Source organism: Pelodiscus sinensis, chromosome 11, assembly GCF_052426305.1.
Source record: "Pelodiscus sinensis isolate ZL-2025 chromosome 11, ASM5242630v1, whole genome shotgun sequence".
In the NCBI taxonomy this organism is placed as follows: domain Eukaryota; kingdom Metazoa; phylum Chordata; order Testudines; family Trionychidae; genus Pelodiscus; species Pelodiscus sinensis.
The window spans coordinates 1,885,001-1,905,234 of NC_143062.1; the positions used below are offsets into that span (position 1 = coordinate 1,885,001).

Sequence of the window (20,234 nt, forward strand, 5' to 3'; positions counted from 1 at the left end):
ATCGGGGTGTGTGTGTGTGTCTGTGTGTACCTGCATGTGATCGGGGTGTGTGTGTGATGAGAGGTTTTGTTATTGCTCGTGCTCAGGCAGAGAGCAGGAAGAACAACGTGCTTGATCTAGGGAAGCTGGTGGGCTTCTTTCTTCCCTAGTTGGGGTGAGCAGATGGGTTCAAGAGCATTTTGGTTGGTAAAGTATATTCAGCACCAGCAAAAAGCATTAAAGAGAAGTTACACCCAAGACAAGTGACTTTAGATGTGGAAGCCGTGTGAGACTGTAACCTAAAAAATAACAAGCAGTCCTGTGCCACCTTATCTCATTGACATCAGGAGCAAAGGTACTCAATTTTCTACGTTAAAATATTATTTTTGATATCTGGCACTATTAATTCCACTTGGGCTTCTAAAAAACAAACTGTACTTTGTGGCTGGCAACCCATTACCAGGAATAACCATTTTTCAGCTGAGCTTTCTGAAAGTTGCTGACAATTTTGTTGATGAAGCAAGAGTCATAATAAGGCTCCAGTTTATTCTCCCATAGGGTACAGGCTGGCTCTGTGACATTTAATAGGAATACAAATAGTTGTTTGTCATTGAAGTTAGCACACAGGTTGTAGTGAATTAGATCCACACTGAGCATATCCCTTGGATAAGAAGGCACCACTGTTACAGGATTAATTTTCAGTCTATGTATGTACTTTAAATTGAAACAGATTATTCTCTTCATACGCTGACATTTTCATTCCTTCCCTTGGCAGTTAGTTCCTGGATTTACCCAATACCTGTACTACTTTTACCCAGCTGTTTTTAGAGAAACTGCCTTTAGTCCCTTTCTCATTTGAATTTGAGATGAAGGATACGCCAACACTTTTTTCTTTTCATTTTCCTGTAATCCTCATAGTAATTTTTTATACCTAGTTGTTAGACTCTGTTTTTGTAAATAGGCTGATCTTAACACATTATTCATTGGATGAACAAATAAATAGCAAAGTGATTAGCTTGCATGTTATGATGTAGAGTTAATTGTTTTTCTTTTGAGCTGCTCCCTTGGTTCTTGTTTCTTAGAAGGAACCATATGTTTTCAGGAGGCCTGCACTTGAGTTGGTGAAATTGGGCCCCAAGTCAGTCGAGTAATTAATCCCAAAGTAATACATGTGAAGTAAACCAAGAGTCTGCAATTGCTCTTTATTTTGAAGCAAGTTTCTCCATCTAGTTTTTGCATAAACAGTTTTTGCAAAACAGCTTCTGCAAAACATATATCGTGGTTTCATGCGTTAGGCAGCAATGGAAAAGTAAACAAGAGATAATAAGTGAGTCTGCCGTGTTCGGCATTGTCATTTTATTATATTTAAGTTATAAAATTAACTAGCTGGTCCTTTCCTATAATTGGAATTCTTGGTTGGCAGCATATAACCACTTGGACAATATTTCTTCCACCTGTTTTAGTGCAGCGTCTAACAGTTGTGAAATTCATGTGTTAAACTGTATTGATGACTACATATAATAGAAAAATATGATGAAGACTACAAATAATGAAGGATCGATTATGATGAGACGCTGTAAAGTTTGATGGTAGAATAAACTGTTTGGGTGTTGGGAAGGTGAAGTTTAGTGGGATGATACACATGCTTTTGCATGGTTTATAAATGTGTGAGTAGAGTGCAGAATCTTTTTTCAGATGGGAGTACATTCTGGGGGGTTTGTGGATGGGGAACGTTGCTGAAGATTAGTAAAATTACACAAACAGTGGAAAAAGCCAAATGATATTCTTTTAAAAAGACACTTTCAGTTCAAATGACACTCTTGTCTGAAAATGTTTTACTGACAATTGATACAACAACACTTTACGCTATTGCAACTTAGATTAGATTTTTTTTCAGAGTGTGTTTTCAACTGCACAGTTATGTTTCTAGTCAATTTTCTGCATTTTTTCTATAGAAAAATGAGAAGTATTGTAAAAATTGGAAACTGTTATTGTAAAACTACAAAAATTGTCAGGGGGATTTAGGTGCATGTGTCATACTTGAAACTTTTGTTTTTGATAGTGACTAGATTTTCACTTTTTTTTAATATTATTAAAATCAGCAGTTTGATTCTTTACAGATCTAAAAATATTTCCATATAACAAATTTCCAGATATGTTAATACCACTGGGTAAGAAAATATAGTTGAACTTGTTTACTTTCAGTGTGGCAGCTAAAACTAGATGCTAATCTATCAGGTTATTGGTTCATAGGCTTGTTTGTCCTCTAAGCTATATATAGTATGCTGAACTACTAACATCTGTTAAGAGAGAGATGACTCAGTTGGTGATAGACATCAATAAGTAGGTCCAGAAAGTGGGATGAGAAGCACAGAGTGCTTAGTTGATTTAACTGCCTAGAACTGTAATCACATTTCTTTAAACCATCCACTTAACATTAACAATTATGTTTGTGGTTTTACAAATCGAAATATTAAAATTCACGCAATTGCAGAATAGGTTTGCTAATAAAATTGAGATATGTAAACTCATGAGATTAAACTTGTGATATAAATTGTGTTTTCAGGATGTCATTTCTCAAGTTGGATTGAGACAGAATGTACAATGGGGCAACATATGATACACATTTATATTTTGTAAAAGATGAAGGAAGGGGATTCTACTACACAATTACTACGTAAAATCACCAGAAAGTTAATTGGGCAACTACACCCTGTTCAGCAGGTCTCCAGAGATATATCTTAAAACATCTCATGCCATAACAAGGTCATAAAACTGTCGTGTTATTGCCAGTTGAATGAGAATGTAACCTGAAACATACACTTTGGAGCATTCTTGATTTGTAGCATAATATTATAAAGTGATGATGTTTCTTTGTTTTAAGTGGCCATGGAATTACCAAGATGCTGGGCTGTTTATCTTTTACTTTCTCAACAATTTAGCAATTTGAAGTCCATTGCCTCTAAAACTATGGCCAATCACCACTCTGAAATCATTTACTTTGTCACTTGCAAAAATCCTGATTGTAGAGCCAAATTGTACATTTCAGTTGTATATTTTGCATTCACTCCTCCTTGGAAATCTGTTTAGGTTTGCTTTCACAGTAGGTGATGCTGCAGCCTATAGGAATTCCTACCCAAGGAATTGAGACCACAGGGGTGGCTCACTAAGAAAAAGCAAATTAGATTGTGTGACCTAAGGAAGTAGCATGGCAATTAAAAATTACAAATGTCCAGTGCATTTGTATCTTTGTAATTGTTTAGTATCGCCAAGTATGCCAATGAACTTCTACTTTCTCTAGTACTCAGTCTTAAAGGCCAGATATTTCCCTAATATTTCTGCCTCATTAGTATATTATGTCTTGAAGGGGAGGAGTAAATTATATTGTTTCCTCTTAATAGCTTGCAAATATCACTCTCAGTGGGGACTATATATTCAAACAATGGATAAGATAATGACACCTTTTCTGGTCAGGTACAAAAGGCTAGAGTCGCATAATGGTGCCCTAAAAGCCTTGTATCTGGCTGAAGGATGTGGGGGTGGGGAGGATTCCCCTGGTGTAGGCATTGTGGAAGATAGTTGTAAGGCTGTCTTCTGAGCCTCCTCTTGCAAGTCATGGCATGAGAGTGAAACGTGGTCAAGAGAAGTGTGTCAGGGCTCACAGCCCAAAGTGCTTTATTTAAAGAGGCAGCTCAAGAAGACAGCTTTAACTTAGGCCCTAGGGATATATCCAAAAGGGTTTAGCAGATACAATCTTAAACATAAAATTCTACAAGAAAAAAACCCTCACAGTTTTCTGTTGCTTACAGTTGTTTGAGTCCCACTGCTTCCAGCAGTTACTCATCAGCAAATCTCTACCCCAGGTCTTTGCCATGGCACTTTCAGCCCAGTTGAGGTTCTGGAGAGGAGGTCCTAGTCTTTTGCCGATCATGAATTGTTTTTTGGCTATCCATACACTTGAGAACTCTTCATTTCATAAGAATTAGAGGTTGGCCCTCCCTCATTTGGTACCCTCGCGACTTGACTGGTCCCGAACTAGGGGATTTGCCAAACCAGGGAAGGTCCTGCCCAACATGTTCTGTGATGAACTGCTGCCCCTTGCTAGGGCTCCAGCCCGGCACTGCTGCTGCCTGCCCAGCCATGCTCTTCAGGCTGGAGTGCCCTAGTTGCTACAGGGGCTGGAGCTCCGTGGCTGCAGCCACAGCTGGAGCTCCACAGCCGCTGAAGGACCCTGAGCTCCGTGGCCGGGGCCAGAGCTAAGCAGCTATACTTGGGCTCTGTGGTCCAGGGACATCCTTGGTCCTGCCGGACCAGAGTGTCTCCGTTAAGGGAGGTAAAACTTGTAGTTCATTTCATAAGAATTGAGACCCTAGTAACAGCCCTTATCCACCACTGTGCTGTTGAAATACCACAGGATGAAAGTATGATAGGCAAATCCCTAAAACATAAATCAGATACAAAGATACTGAGAGGCAGCCCACACAAAACATTCTCATAATTGAGTTCTACTCTTGGGGGAAAAAAATAATAAAATGCTTTTGCAGGCTAGCCAGCTTTTCTGCCTAATAAGTTTATTTGCTATGTGTCTGAGAACTGTGACATTCAGAACAAGATTATGGATTGTTATAGAAGAATGCAGCCCATTTATTACAGTGTAAAAGCAAGTATAATTGAAAATAGAATAAAAGCAATACATTTTTCACAGTTGAGACACTTTCATTGAGTTTGATTTCATGCACTTTTTCATAATGTATCTTGAACCACATATATCATGTCTTCTAAGAATCAGATGAAAATTATGGAGTTTTTTATTGGAAAAATCTCAATTTTATTTCAAAATAACTTCAACAGCTGTAATATTTGTCCTATTGTAATGAATGGCTGTTGCTGCTGCTAAGACTGCAGCTATTGTACTCAAATTTCTCCTTGCTCTTTGAGTTGATTATGTAAGTGTCAGATGGGAGAATTGTGATCTAAGCGAGGGACAGTTAAATGCTCCAGTGTTTTAGAAATTGCAAGGTGCCAAACAGAGACCTAGGAAATGAGTGCACAGCCTCTTGTAACTATTTGAACGATCAACTTACTGTCTTTTTCTTCCTCCTCTCCCTTTTTACCTTCTTTCCCCTCTCCTCCCACCCACTTCCCTTATTTATTCTTGAATCTGGACTTCTTATACTCCGGTCATATGAAGAATTGGGTTTTGCCCACAAAAACTCATACCACCATATACATGTTTTGTTAGTCTTTAAGATGTTACTAGACTATTTGTTGTTTTTTAAGTTTTTAAAATATTCCTGTCACTTCAACAGTATTACCCCCTTTTATGGATGGGGGCAGTTGTGGCAGAGAGAGAAATTGATTTGCCCAGGGCCACAGAGCCAGTTAATGTAAGTGCAAGGATTAGAACTAGAAAGTTCTTGGTTTTCAAAGACTGTGTCTACGCTATACATCATTAGCAGCAGCATGTAGTGTCCATATAGTTGCATGCTGCAGTAAAAAACAAGCTGCATCCACATTACACTGTGTAAATACATGTCATCAAAAGGCTCATACTCAGGTGATACAGTGAGGAAAGGCTGAACCTGCCAGAGCCTGCTTCCCCACTGCCATAGGCTTTCCCTGCTGCTGGAGCCTTTCCCTCTGGCAGGGAAGGCCTCCTGAAGTATTGATAGGGAAGCACACCTTGGGCATGTAAAGAACCATCGGGGTATATACTTGTGTTACTCACACTCTTAGGAATGTCTTTACTCACCGAAGCTGTGCTTCATTGTCAACACTGCTGTCTATACCTGTGCTAGGGGGCTATTCACATACATATACTATTGCTGAAAAAAGCTTAGTGTAGATGTACCCCAATGGGGCTCATCTTGCACTGTACTCAATTGTAGGGCAAGACATCTATGGTGCAGGGTTAAGGGAAGAATGAGGTACTGCAGTGGAAGCAGCTGGAGGAAGGAGGTACAGTACCTTTTGCTACCATTCCCATCCCCGGACTTGTACCTAGCTGCAATTGCGAAGACTGAATTTTTGTGACTTTCCTTTTGGTTCAGTCCTCCTCAGATTTAATAGAATGTCTTCCTTTTACAAGAGGAGTATAATCACCCATACCAAACAAGTTTCAAACTCTTGTATGCTCATTATGCAGTCAATACAACTCTCCATCTTTAGAACTATCCTTTTCACTTTAAATCCACTCACTATTGTGCTACACATCATCCCATTATATTTTCAACTTCTCGTTTAGTGATAGCTATAATTCATAGCGAAGGAAAGGAGAAGCCAGAGGAGGGAATATGGGAAGATAAGACTGTCTGAGGGACAGGAAGATTGCACTTGATAGAAAACTTGAAACTATAATTGTATTGTTTCTTATGATACATTTATCCTTCATCAGTAAGAAAACCTGCAATTACCGAGCAGAATAATACACTTCAGACAGTGTGGTTGGTGTGACCTTTGGCCTTGGATCATTCTTGGCACCTAAAGCATGTTTTTAGCTTATAACTGCTTTTTATTATGTGTGTGTTAGAGGGTGAATACTGTGAGTCCAAGCTCGTTTCTCTTTTCTGACTCACTGTGCCAACATAAACGGATCCAAAATTAAGTTATTAACAAACTTTTATAAATCCTAAAACAAATAAAAATGTTTCCCCGATCTTTAAAAATACGATAAAACATATATTTATAAAAACAAACACTTTTCTTTAGTGTTTGATTCTAAATATCTAAATATTAGTAACCTTAAAGCACAGCTGGCTTTGTTAGTTTTCACTGTCCAAACAGAGAAGAGCAAGACGCAAATGAAGAGCAGTGATCAAAATTTCCACAGCTGACGTGGGGATATTGACACACAAGTCCCATTAAAATTAATATTAACTTTGAAAATCTCAAGTCTAAAGTCATAAGTAGATTGGATTTTTAGTGTTGTTAGTAATAGATAATGTCTCTGTTTATAACATGATTTTTAAGTTGCAAGTCTCTCTTTATCCTTCGTTTGACTTTCTCCATCTTTTATAAAGCATTTTGACATTCTTAAATAAAAGTACAATGTAAGTACATAATATTAAATGCAGTGTAGCTCTAATGTGGTATCATATTTTATGCTTCAGCATAAGATAACTTTGAAGATCCTGTAAGAACCACAGTATTGGACCAAAAATAGAGTTTTAATGAGTTACATTATTAGATCAGAGTGACACCAAGAAACAGGGTATCTATATCTTATACATGACTCAGATATAATGGAAACGACAGGACATTTTAAAAAATCAGGCATTCACATTTGTTCAGTTCTCCATATCTGAATATATATTTGCATTTTCAGGACAGTTTGAAGCTTTGATTCTGCCTGATTAACTGCATTATGGAAGTGCTAACTGCAGTCAGAATTTTAGAACTGGCCAGGTTAGAATCATAGAACTGGAAGAGGCCTCTGGAGGTCATCAAGTCCAGACCCCTGCGCAAGGAAGGACCAATCTCAACTCAATCAACCGAGCCAGGGCTTTGTCAAGTCAAGACTTAAAAACCTCTAGGAATGGAGATTCCACCACCTCCCTAGGTAACCCATTCCAGTGCTTCACTACCCTCCTAGTGAAATAGTTTTTCCTAATATCCAACCTAGACCTCCCCCACTGTAACTTGAGACCATTGCTCCTTGTTCTGCCATCCCTCATTACTGTGAACAGCCTTACTCCATCCTCTTTGGAACCTCCCTTCAGGAAGTTGAAGGCTGCTATCAAATCCCCCCTTCAAGCAGATGAATTATTAATGGACAGCTAAATGCTAAGTCTTCTAAAATGCAGCCCTAAGATAGCATAGACCAGGAGTGGGCAATAGGTGGCCCATGGGCTGAACATGGTTCTCCATTGGCAGCTACCAGACACTTTATTTACCCAAGCATCCGCAGGTATAGCTGCTCACAGCCTCTGTTGGCTGTGGTTCACTGTTTCTGGCAAATGGGAACTATGGGAAGTGTGGCTTGGCCCACACTTCTTCCTGCAGCTCCCATTGGCTGGGAATGGTGAACCATGGCCAGTGGGGGCTACGAAGGGCCCTACCTGCTGATGCTCTGGTAAATAAAGTATCTGGTGGCCTTCTATCTGACAGAGGCAGCAAGGTGGGGAAAGTGACTAGTCGATGCTTATTGGATAGTCAACTAGGCCTTCACATCCCTGTTTCTCCCTCTTGCTGCCTCTATCAGAGAGAGGCACCAAGGGGGAAAGCAGAAGCTGGTGCTGGGGGGAGCAGGCTTAAAAGCCAGTTCCCTCCCAGCACCATCTCCACAGGGGCAGGGGAGGTAGAGGTTGTAGTGGAGGACCGGGTGTGATCCGGGAATCAGCTGTCCCGGCTCACACCCGGTCCCCCCAGCTGTGCCAGGAGCTAACCCTGCTGCAGCTCTGCAGTTTTCCCCCCATATCAACTAATTGACTAGTGATGAAAATTCCATCAACTGTTCGATTAATTGATTAAACGCCATTTAACATCCCTGTCTGCAAGTGGATACAGCAGAAAGGCAAGGTCTCAACTGGGCTCCACACCACCAATGCTTGCATGGTACCTGGAAATGAGCAGGTAGCTAGTACTAGGTTATGTTATCCTTAGGAACATTAAGTATTAAAAAGCTCACTAGCTGTCCTTCAGATATTAAAATTTCAGATTTTCCAAAATGCATCAGTTTTCACTAAGCAGCTCACCTAAATATTTAGAAATGATCTTTCTTTGCCTTAAATTCAATTTAAAAAATCTGTTCAAACGACTCAGTCTGTTTCTTCTGTGTTTAACTAAACATCTGTTTAAGTTCCACCATTTCTCCCCTCTTCCCTTTTCTTCCCCCCTCCCTCCAAACACTCCATAAAAATACTTTATTAACCAAGTTTCTGGGTGTTGAGATGTGACACACATACTAGCCGTTTTCAAACAGTGATGGGTGGAACCACTGCTAGAACAATGGTGAGTCACGTGTAGTTAAAACAAGAGGTAGTAGTGCTACTCCATAACATTTCACTTGTGATTTCAAGCCAGATCCTGGATACAAGGAATGCCTGAATGTGCTCAGCATCTTGGATCCATAAAGTAGTGACAGTCTGATTAGTTACAGATTGGGGCCCTGTCTTGCAAACACTTGAGTACGTGAATAATTTTACTTACCTAAATAGCTTCATATACTCGTCTAAGAGACTGCTTACATAAACAAAGTTTCTTACATGGTTAAGTGTTTGCAGGAGAGGACTTATATATTGATTTTTTTTTTTCAGATATGCCAAGCTCCACCTGAAGTCAGTGGGAAATGCAGGTACTCAGTAGTTCTAGAAAGTGAATCCCAGAGTGACATACTAAAAAAGCAAGTGGACATGTTATTAATTTTTTCTAAAGCAGTTATTTTTGAAGTGAGAGTATCTGATCTGGTTAGGTTTCTAAATAACAAAAGAATTTATGTAGATATTAACTATCTACAACTTTCAATTCTTTTAATTTTTAGAAATTAAATAGTTTTGTAGCTAAAGTTGAGCACGTTTGAAAGCCCACAAATACAATTTTGCCATTCACATAGCTAATAATATTTTTAGAATGTATTTATATTGCATCTCAGTTAACTTACCAAGTTTTTCAACTTAAAGTTTGAAATGAGCCTCTTCAGATAGGTTTTTTTTTTAAATGAAATTATAAGTTTGTCTTGGAATGTAGAAAACATGAAAATGAGACCAACTAACTACCTTACTTAAAGCCTTGTGATTGTCTCAGCAATGTATTGTACTACCTACTTTTGGACACCTTAAGTCCAAAAATGTATTTTAGTATGCATGTTAATTATCATGAAACAGAATGAAATTATATATTCTCCAGAATCTGTTACAGTTACAAGTATGACTAGGGCATTTATTTGGGCATCCTTCAAACCTTTTTTGTTTGATGACATTTTAGGTATAATATCCAAAGCAACTATTTATATTTATTTTGGGTTATAGCTCATTCCATTTAATATTTTCCAGCTAAGCTACAAAAGAGAAATGAATTACAATGACTTATCCAGGATGTTTAAATAAGGTACAATTAAAATAAATTTCCCACCCTTGTAAATGTCCGTTGTTTATTTGGACACTGAATATTTGCCATTTACCTTTCTAAAATAAAATTGACTAAATACATAAGCTTCTAGTTTTTTAATGAGACACAATCCCTGAGGGGTGGAAACAATGGATTTAATTGATTTATTTTCTCCCTCTGTAATTAACCAATGAAGCATTTGTGAGTCAAAGTTGTTTAATCTAATAACATAATGGAGTGCAACAAACTTATTTTTCATAAAGGGTTGTTTTAATGGTCATGTAACCTTTTCCTTCACTTTCTCCAAGGACTATATATTATCAAGTCAGTCATCATTTTTATAAACGGTAATATTCTTAACATCTCATTTTTAAAGAAAATAGTATTTGACTGGAAAATCTAAAAAAGAAAAAGCAAATTTGAGAATAAGAATGGACTATAATTTTTACAGGACCTCAGTGTCTCTAAATTGTGGTTGCAACTTTCTGTGACCAAATTGTTACTTCCGTGGCTGGGCTTTTTGCACTGTATTTTTACAAATTACATATTATAATTAGCCATGAAAATACACAACTTGAATGTAAATTCAGTTTATGTACACATTAGTTTTTGTATTTGCAAAAATATTGTCTATGGAAAAATAGCATCTGCAATTTTAAATGTCATTTTTTAAAGTTTGGTCCTGTTTCTCTCATTATATAAATCTTTGTATGTAGCTGAACTTTTCCATTGCTGTATTTTAGTTATTCCATAGATGCTGTATATTATAAACAGTTAAATCTGACTTGAAGAATGTTCTGAAAAACAGACCTAATAATTTAGCTATGTTACAACCCTGTGTCTTCCCTGGCCAAATGAATACAGGTCCTTAGCTGACACAATATTTTCCAAGCTTAACTGGGTTGTAGGCTTAATCCTTAGAAAAGTTGTATCCGGATCACTTTGCTTCCGTAAATAAAGCAGATCTCCCTATCTCCAATAAGCTTGTGTGAATACAGGCTACTGTGTTTTTAAGTAAAGTGGTGTCAAGTAAGGGAGAGAGGGATGTTATGTTATGGTGAAGTTTCAACAATTGTTTCTTGGACTGCCAGCTTTTAATAAGAGCTGCAAGATCAGTGGAAACCTTTTGAATTGTCAACTAATATTCAGTGGTTGAAATGAACTTTTTAAAAAAGAGCAAACTATTTCTCCTTTTGTCTATTCTCTAACTGTTGTCGGTATACCGAAAGGACGAGAGACACTTAATATGGATTTTAATCAGGCTGTATTTTTTTAGCTGTTTGGGACGTCCTGTTAGATAACTGTACAATGCAGGCAAATCCATATTTATTCAAATTATTACCTGGGACTTCCAGCCTCCCTTCATTTCCAACCAGGTCCCTCCTAGCCAACTCACAGCATAGACCTTCCTATCCACCCCCTTGTAGGACAGTTAAGGTGTGTGATAAAAAAGAGGGGCAGCTCCCTGCCGTACCAGTCTTAGGAATCCCCAGTCCTTCCCCCCATTCATTTATCCAGCACCTCCTTTTAAGTCTTTTACCAGGCCATTTATCCAGGCGCATACTGGCAATCAAAATAGGCCCGGGAAATGGGTTGAGAACAGCCCTCCCCATGACGTCACCCCTGCGTGCCCCTTGAGCCCCGCCCCCTTTCCCTGCATCATGTCCGGCACACGGCGCAGGTGGCGGGTTGGGCTCTGCGTGCCGCATACAGCGCAGACGTGGAGCCGCTTGGAGTGAGGAGCAAAGGCGTGCGGACACGACGGCCCACCGGGAAATTCCCAGTATCCTGCTGGGCCAGTCCGCCCCTGCATTTATCTAGTCGCTTGGTGCCTTCCCTATTTAGCACTGGCACTGGACATCTGCCCCATACTTACAAATTAATTTACAGCATATGGCCTACCCCCTTTTCTTCTTATCAGAAAAGGTCCTCCCTGACACCCGCTGTGGGGAAGGCAAAAAAACCTCACACCGCCAAAGCCAGTGTGGTAGTGTGGGGAAAAATTCCTTCCCAGACTCCTTTAAAAAGGCGTGACTAGCATAATGCCCACAGTCGGTTGTAACCCAATCCGATATTTGCCTCCACTAGGGGAGGGTGGGTGAGTGCTGGCTGCTCTGCACCATGGAACAAAGGGGCAAGTCCTGGTCATGGGAAGTACTCTTAGGACCTTCAGACCTCGCATTCTGGGGGGTGAGTCAATGCTGTAAAGCTAACCACCATTCGCCTTTTGCAGCAGTCTCTTCCCTTAATCCCCTCCAGTGCAGCACAGATGCCCGTTTGCCCCATTTTAAGTGCAGTGCAGTCATTTGCTGATTCACTCACCCAAAGAAAATCCTTAGAGTTATTAGGGATGTTAAAAATCGTATAATAGGGTAACCGTGTAACTGCTGAAAATCTCAGTGGTTACGCTGTTACCCATGCTGCGGGCTTTGTAGTATAAAGTTTAGCTTTATAGTGGAAAGCCTGCAGTGAAGCTTCCCCAGAAGTAGGGCCACCAGCCTCACTCCCAGGGAGGTGGCTTCACTGCCCCAGGGAAGCCACCTCCCCAGGAAGTGGGTTGTGACCAACACCAGTTAAATGGTTAGTCGTTTACACTCTTATATCCCTAATAGTTATGCTCTTTCTGCTTTGCTTAGCTATGCTGTCTTCAGAAGCATTTGTTTCTTCATGTTGTTGTAGACCTATCATGTCCGATCCCATTAGCTTACACTAGCTATAACTATATTAGTTATATTCTAAGTTCCTATGTTAAAATAAAAATGAAAATATTAAAAGAACATACTAGTGATTTGAGCATGACATTATTTATTGTTTCAAAATAGATTACTTAGTTCTTGTTTAATGTAACTTTATCCAAAAGTGTTTCTACAATGCCAGTTCTGTGTGCTTCAATTGTTAACAAGCATATTTTATACATGCCTACCAAAAATGACAAACAGGTTTTGCTGGCAGTAATGGGAATGAGATAAATGAAAAGAAGAGGAAAAGGATTGCTCGATTAAAATATTAGGTTTAATATGGCCTGTTTGTTTCAATCCCTTTAAATTCTAAACCAGACATAGAAAGCAGTTTAATGGAATGATTATCTGCATAGTCCCTTAGGTACTGCACATGTAGGGAAAAAAATTGATTGCTATTGGCTCCTCCCAGATTACCCTTACAAATCCAATTAACCATAGTAAAAACTGCTGCAACATTTAGGATTCATTTCTATAAATGGGTGTTTGCATGCAGTATGCTACTTGTGCTTGGTCAAATCTGCAGAAATGAAGGGATCAGCAGTCACCCAATCTTTTTTCTGGGTAACAGGTAAGGAGTTAAACTGAAACAATTGAAATTGCCTATTAAAACTAATTTAAAATGAGAAGCTAACTCTCTCAAGTTCGGAGTGTTTGAAATTTGCAAAGGACTGATATTTATATTCATTTGACATTATAAAAGTCCAACTTTAAAGCATGTGCATTTTATATTAAAATTCAGTTGTGTATAGCTTTCAAGCCTATAAAAGACATTCCAATTCACTCCTCTGTATGCAGTTCATCATGTAAATCAGAAAAAGAGTAGTCTTAATACACACGCGATACAAGATTAATAATATGAGTCACCAGTTTTGTTTGTAGAACAGTTAATGTATTCACTTTTACCCTATTCCTTTATAATTCCCAATAGTAATTATTGGCTGCCAGCCTGTTCAAGGTAGTTTAAAATAAGGTCTGTAAACTATCGTGCTAGCATTTACCAAAGAACTCTGATCATGAATTAAATAATACTAATTAAATCAATTGTTAGACCTGTCCATCAGTTTAGCATTAAATTTCTGGCTGTTTAATTTATGCCCACCTTCAGTTAATACCCAGGGCTGCAACACCTACGTGGTGTTCTGTTGAATCATATGTAGGCTTGACAGTATTAGATTTTTAATTATTTTATATAATTTTGTTGGATATTATTGATATTTATTATTAAGCATTTTATATATTTTAGTGATTTAAATTTTCACAGTTGTGGAAAACCATGAGACGGACATCAGAAAACTATTTAATGACACACGAATATTCAAGAAGTCAAAGCTTTATTAATCATGAAGATACATGTCAAAATATACAAAATAAATCTGCCATTGAATCAACAAATTACAAGTGTTTTTACTACTCATTTGCTAGTCCATAAACCTAATTAAAAAAAAATACTGAATTTTAACTCCACATTCTTAAATAGCATTTTTTTTACTTTGCCTGTTTGCAAATTTCAGTTGTCATCAATGTAAATATTTTTGACTGTACAGCAAAATTGGTGTTTACCAATATTTGCCCATAAAAATCCAAACCTTCCAAGCCTTATTATGTTTTTGTTTCTTTTGTTTGTATATGATGTACCATAAGCAGTTACAGTCCTGTGTAAACACTGTGCTTAATGATTAAATCACATTCAATTCTTATTGAAACAGTGTGTGAATATTGTTTTTGCTTACCCTCCCTCCCCCCCGAAAAGTGCATGGAGGCAGGTACAGAAGTAACATACTTGTCTGAATCTTGTCCCTATTTAAATCACTGGTTGTTTTGCCATAGGAGTAGGATCATCCCACTGTGTAAATATCATATGAGTAGTCTATATGTAAACAGATGTGTGTTACTGTTACCTTGACCTCCACTTACCTCACCCCTATGTGTTTTTCATACACCTGTTGTGTCTTGTTGCTTGTTGAAAGCACCTTAGGGAAGGGACTAATTAAATCAATTGTTAGACCTGTCCATCAGTTTAGCATGAAATTTCTTGCTGTTTAATTTATGCCCACCATCAGTTAATACCCAGGGCTGCAACACCTACCTGGTGTTCTGTTGAATCATATGTAGGCTTGGCAGTATTAGATTTTTAATTATTTTATATAATTTTGTTGGATATTATTGATATTTATTATTAAGCATTTTATATATGACATTTAAAAATGTCAAAGGGAGTTAGGCACTCAGTTCCCATTGAAATTTAGTGGGCGTTAAGAACCTAACTTCTTTAGGATGTTTAATAATCCCAGTTTATCTATTTTGAAGTACCTAGCACTTTAGGACCCTGATCATTACTGTTGCATACATAATAATATTTTTCCATTTTAAATTGTCAGCACTAATAATAGTGGAACATGGACATAACATTTTTCTCAGCATCTTTACACATTTGAACTAATTTGTGTTATTTCTGGCAATGATGTTATGGTTGAGTTAACAATTCTGTTATAAAATTTGCTTTTTTAGTGACCTGTATTTCTTGCTGCAGAGTCTTCTGATTAGCTAGATGCCTATTAGCATATTTAAAAAATGGTTTAATGTTAAAAATCTCTTGCTTGCATATCTTAAAATATCCAATTTAAAAAATTGAATTTAATTGTTTCTCAAACGTTGGAGAAATAGGCTAAAGGGATATTTTGTTTCGGAATCATGTTACTGTGACTTTCTTTAACCTACACTGGTAAAAGTATCAACTAAGGTTACTGTAATTCAGGCATTCATAACCTTTTTGAGGCCCCCTCAACCTGATATAAAAGCATTGTGGCCCACCTATACTACATCAACTGTTTTTCTGCATATAAAAAAGCCAGGACCAGCAATAGGGGTAGGAAGCAGAACAATTGCCCAGAGCCCCTCGCTACAGGAAGCGCTGTGAAGCTTAAGCTACTCAGGCTTTGGATTCAGTCCTGGATGGCAAGGTGTTGGCATTCTGCCTTGCATCTCAGGGAGTTTAATGCTAGCCTTGCATGACTGACTCCCTGAAACCTGCTTGTGGCTCCCCAGGAAGTCTCAGGCTCTGGTTGAGAACTGCTACTATAACTGAAAGAGATTAGAGAAAACAACATTTAGCGATTGGAGAAGAAAACTTTGTGCAGTTTGCAGAACTTTGTGTTATTTTCATTCTTTCCTGTGTTTTGGCAGTTAAGGACCTGATCCTGAAAACATTTATCCATATGACTAGTTAGGGAAGCAGTCCCGTTGATGTGAGTAGGACCAGAGTTGTTAGGTATGGTCCCCAAGGGCCAGATTTTTGAAAGTAATATCTAAAGATGCAGAATGATGTCAAAAGATATTATCCATTTCCTGCATTTTTAGGCACTTAAGTACTTTTACAATCTGGCCATTAGACAGTTTTTGCGTGTTTGTTTATATGTGAAAGGCAATAGGGGAGAACACAACCACACCTTAAAAAAGAAATCAGGAAGATATGAATGTATCCACAAAAACCAGCAGAGGGACTGAGAGAGATATGTAGTGGCTGGTGCTACTATTCACTCATTAAATTGATTAGACTTCAAGTTCATTATGTTGCTTTTATAACTGAAGTGAAAAATACTGAGTTTTTTATACAGAGAGATTTTTCAATTGGCTACTAACAATGGACTTGATCGTGTAAATATGCGAGTGATGTCAGTGGACTCTTCGGATTTACTCATAGGCATAAGAGTTTGCAGTATATAAGGCCTTTATGTATGTATATTAAAAAAATATGATAAACCTTACCATGCATTTACTCTTCATGGCAGCAATGGAATTGACAGAATTGGAGCTCTTTCTATTCTGGAAAGCAAACTCATCTGCAAGTTTTGGAAATAGGTTCTGTAAAAAAAGGAAATAATGATTGGTATTTCTGTGTGAAATAGACATATTAATTAATTGGGGTATAGTCTGTAGACATTTTATTCACTCATTTATTTTATTCAGCACAATTCTTTTCTGGCAGCCAGAACTATGTCAAACTATCTGTTTTTCTTTACCTCATTCTTGAGCAAATGCACTGCACAACATGCAGCTTGAGCAACATCTGGGCACCAGGGAGACCTCCCAGTTAGCAGAGAGGAGAAGGAATCTCCTTCCATGGGAGGCAGAGTGACAGCAAAACCAGACATGGGACTTGCAGGAGGAGCTTGCATTGCCTGTGTGGTCTTAGCCTTACACACACTTCATGCTTCAGATGGAGTCAGGCATAAGTAGGGAGTCCTCATGTCCCCCTGTGCAGTCTTTCTCAATCTTGGTTCTCCCCTTCTCTTCTCCTCTGTGGCAAAACATAATCATACCACTTCCTCTGCAAGAGAATTGTCTCTGCACTAATGGTACTGGACAGAATATGCTCTATGATGTATAAACCAGACTTTTTGTGCAACATAGTTTTGCTGTTGCAAAGTTTAGTGACTTGGAAGTATTGAGGATCACGGAGTGGGAGAATGACAGACAATCTCTCATTGAATCATTATCCTAAATATGTCCATGCTTTAGAGTATCTAGATTCATCTGTGTGGAACATGCAATATTTTGTGGCTGTTACTGAGAAATAATATTGAGAAGTTTCAAAAGATGGTTTCTCCAATTCCTAAATTGAAAGATATGATGCTATAAACTGGAAAAAAATGCTGCTTACAAAAAAAGTGACTAAAAAATGCCTGAAGTTCTACTTCAGTTGTTTTTAGTTTCTTTAACAATTAATCCATTAATAATCCAGTTCTGTAACAAAATTAACTGAAGAGTAATGAGCTACATTTTTTAGTTACTGAATAAATATTTTCAGATTAACAGTATCAATAAAAAGATGGAGTTAGTCATAGTTTCACAAGATAGTAAGAAAAAGTCCAATGACATGACACTAAACATTATTCATTTTGATTGTGAGAAAAGTCTTAACAGCAAGAGAAATTGGGCAGTGAAATAGAATTGCCAAGAAAGTGGTTGAATGTCATCAGAGCAGATATTTGAGAACTGGTTCAATAAGCCATTATGAGTGGCATAATTAGTCCTACAAAATCATGTAACCAAAAATCATATAACCCATGCTTGCTCAGTTTATTAATATCTCTCTTTCTCTCTCTCTGTATGTGTGTGTGTGTGTGTGTATATATATACACACACACACACCGGACACCTGGCAACTAATATATATATGGGGGGAGAGAGAGAGAGTATGTCTGCCTGTCCACGTATCTGTCTGTGGGTCTGTCTGTTCAAGAACTCCTCCTGAATGGTAAGAGCTATGGCCACCAAACTTGGTATGCAGCTGCTTCCCACTTAAAGCAAGGTCAGGGTTTGGTTGTGCCAGGACAACTGGAAGCCCTGGGGAAAGGACTGTTTTACATAACATGCAAAGGGAACCACTGCTGTTTGGAGGGACACAATATGAGAGTGGTCACTGGGGCAATGAGCCTGCAGGGGAGAGCTATATGCAGAGCGGCCATTCCACCAAGGGAGGAGCCATTCCATCAAGGGAGTGGCCACCAGGACTGGGGCTATGTCCTCTTGCCTGCTAGCACACTGAGTAGGTAGCCTCTCTGCCCCAAACCTTTTCCCCCATTCCCAGCTTTTGACGGCAGTGCCAGAGGGGAGGGAGAAAAAAGTCCCCTGGTGGCTGGAGAGGGGTTGTAGGGAGAAAAAAATGTCCCTGGCAACCAGGGGTGGAGCAGGGAGGGCTGGGGGAGAGAAAATGTCCCTGGTGGCTGAAGGGGGCAGGAGGTGGGGAGCGTCAGGGAAAGAGAAAAGGCCTGTGCCAAATGTGACCCTCTGCCCTGAGCCCCTCCTCACCCCTGAATTCTCACTCTTGCAAACACTCCCTGCCCCCAGCCTCCTACACTTCCTCCATCTTCAGGACCCTGCCCTGACTCCTGCACTCTTCATCCTGCCAGCTCCCTGCCCTGAAGGACCCAGGCAATGCTGGGTAAGTTGCTAGTTGAACGTAAATCAGCACACTATAGAAAGGGTCATACATTACCCAATTGGGGGAACAGCTTCCATCTCCAGTCTGTGTCTGTTCCAAAGTATGAACACAGTTCTAGTTCTACTTTATATTAAGGATGTGAACGTCTAGTCCACTCTCCAATAATTAAATGCGTATCAGATAGTCAAGACACTAGTCGACTAGTCTCTTCCTCCACCCCAACTGGCACCATGCTCCCGGCAGCACTTTCCCCTTCGAAGTGAAGCAACAACATAAGAACGGCCGTACTGGGTCAGACCAAAGGTCCATCTAGCCCAGTATCCTGTCTACCGACAGTGGCCAGCACCAGGTGTCCCAGAGAGGGTGGACCGAAGACAATGATCAAGTGATTTGTCTCCTGCCATCCCTCTCCAGCCTCTGACAAACAGAGGCCAAGGACACCATTTTATCCCCTGGCTAATAGCCTGTTATGGACCTAACCTCCATGAAATTATCCAGCTTCTCTTTAAACTCTATTATAGTCCTAGCCTCCTCTGGCAAGGAGTTCCACAGGTTGACAACACGCTGTGTGAAGAAGAACTTTCTTTTATTAGTTTTAAACCTGCTACCCATTAATAGTTGATGCAGATTGGAGTTAATCTAAATTTAACATCCCTGCTTTGTATATTCACAACCCTGTTAAAAGATTTCACAAATTCCACTGTATTAAGACCTTATACATCCATCTTTTGTTTAACCCCATCCATGTTTTGCAAGACTGGGTCATCTGTACACACCAAACCTTGTATAGATAATCCTCCATACCTGGCAGATGGTACATATTTTGCAAGCATGAGAGCATCCATCTTATTTAATGACAGATTCTACATGTACAAAGAAGAGAGATTGTAACAGTTTAACTACTAGTAGATTTCCACAGTAAGCTTAATGAGGACAGTTCATAGTTCTACAACTTGCATAAACTCAAAGCATTCTAATACAGTAAAACTCCAATAGTCTGGCATCCAATAGTCCAGCACTCCTGATAGTCTGGCAGCAAAATAGCAAGAGCCTAGTGAGTGAGCTTCGGCAAAAAATGAGTCACAAGGTAACAGCGGCAGCAGCTGAACTGAGCTAAAAGGGTAAAAAAGGCTTAAAAAAATCTAAAACATTACAGTATACTTTATACAGTATGTACAATAAAAAGGGTTAAGAACACTTTATATACAGTATATAATGAATACAGTGTATATATATATATAACCTGCTTATAGTACCTCCTGATAGTCCGGCATATCTGATAATCCAGCACCACCTAAGTCCCATAGGTTCTGGATTATCAGAAGTCTACTGTAATATGATACATTTTACTAGTTTAACATTAGCTACATAATTTAGTTGCATTATACACCGTAGTCAATTTCCCTTGCAATAACATAGATAAAGCAGTTCACATATTTTAATTAATATTCTGCTTTGTTTGTGAGAGATGATTTCATAGTCTAAAGTAAAATTCTGTTCCTTATGTAGTGAAATTAGCAGTGCAG

The 20,234-nt window shown here is 38.8% G+C and overlaps 1 protein-coding gene across 8 annotated transcripts in view; it reads left to right on the plus strand.

Annotated features, from left to right (window-relative positions):
* Positions 1–20,234, plus strand: part of PTPDC1 (protein tyrosine phosphatase domain containing 1) — a 50,168-nt gene that overhangs the window by 1,203 nt on the left and 28,731 nt on the right. For 3 of the 8 annotated variants that reach the window (XM_075939691.2, XM_075939692.2, XM_075939687.2), the window contains exons 1-3: positions 1–334; positions 7,304–7,537; positions 9,234–9,271. The exon at positions 1–334 is cut by the window's left edge and continues 201 nt beyond it. The exons of 1 other annotated variant lie outside the window; for it this stretch is intronic. The gene's annotated coding sequence lies outside the window, so the exon portion shown is untranslated. Of the gene's footprint in view, positions 335–5,867; positions 5,938–7,303; positions 7,538–9,233; positions 9,272–20,234 lie in introns of all 8 variants that reach the window. 4 more of the 8 variants (XM_075939689.2, XM_006125833.5, XM_075939685.2 and 1 more) reach the window with 4 other exon arrangements.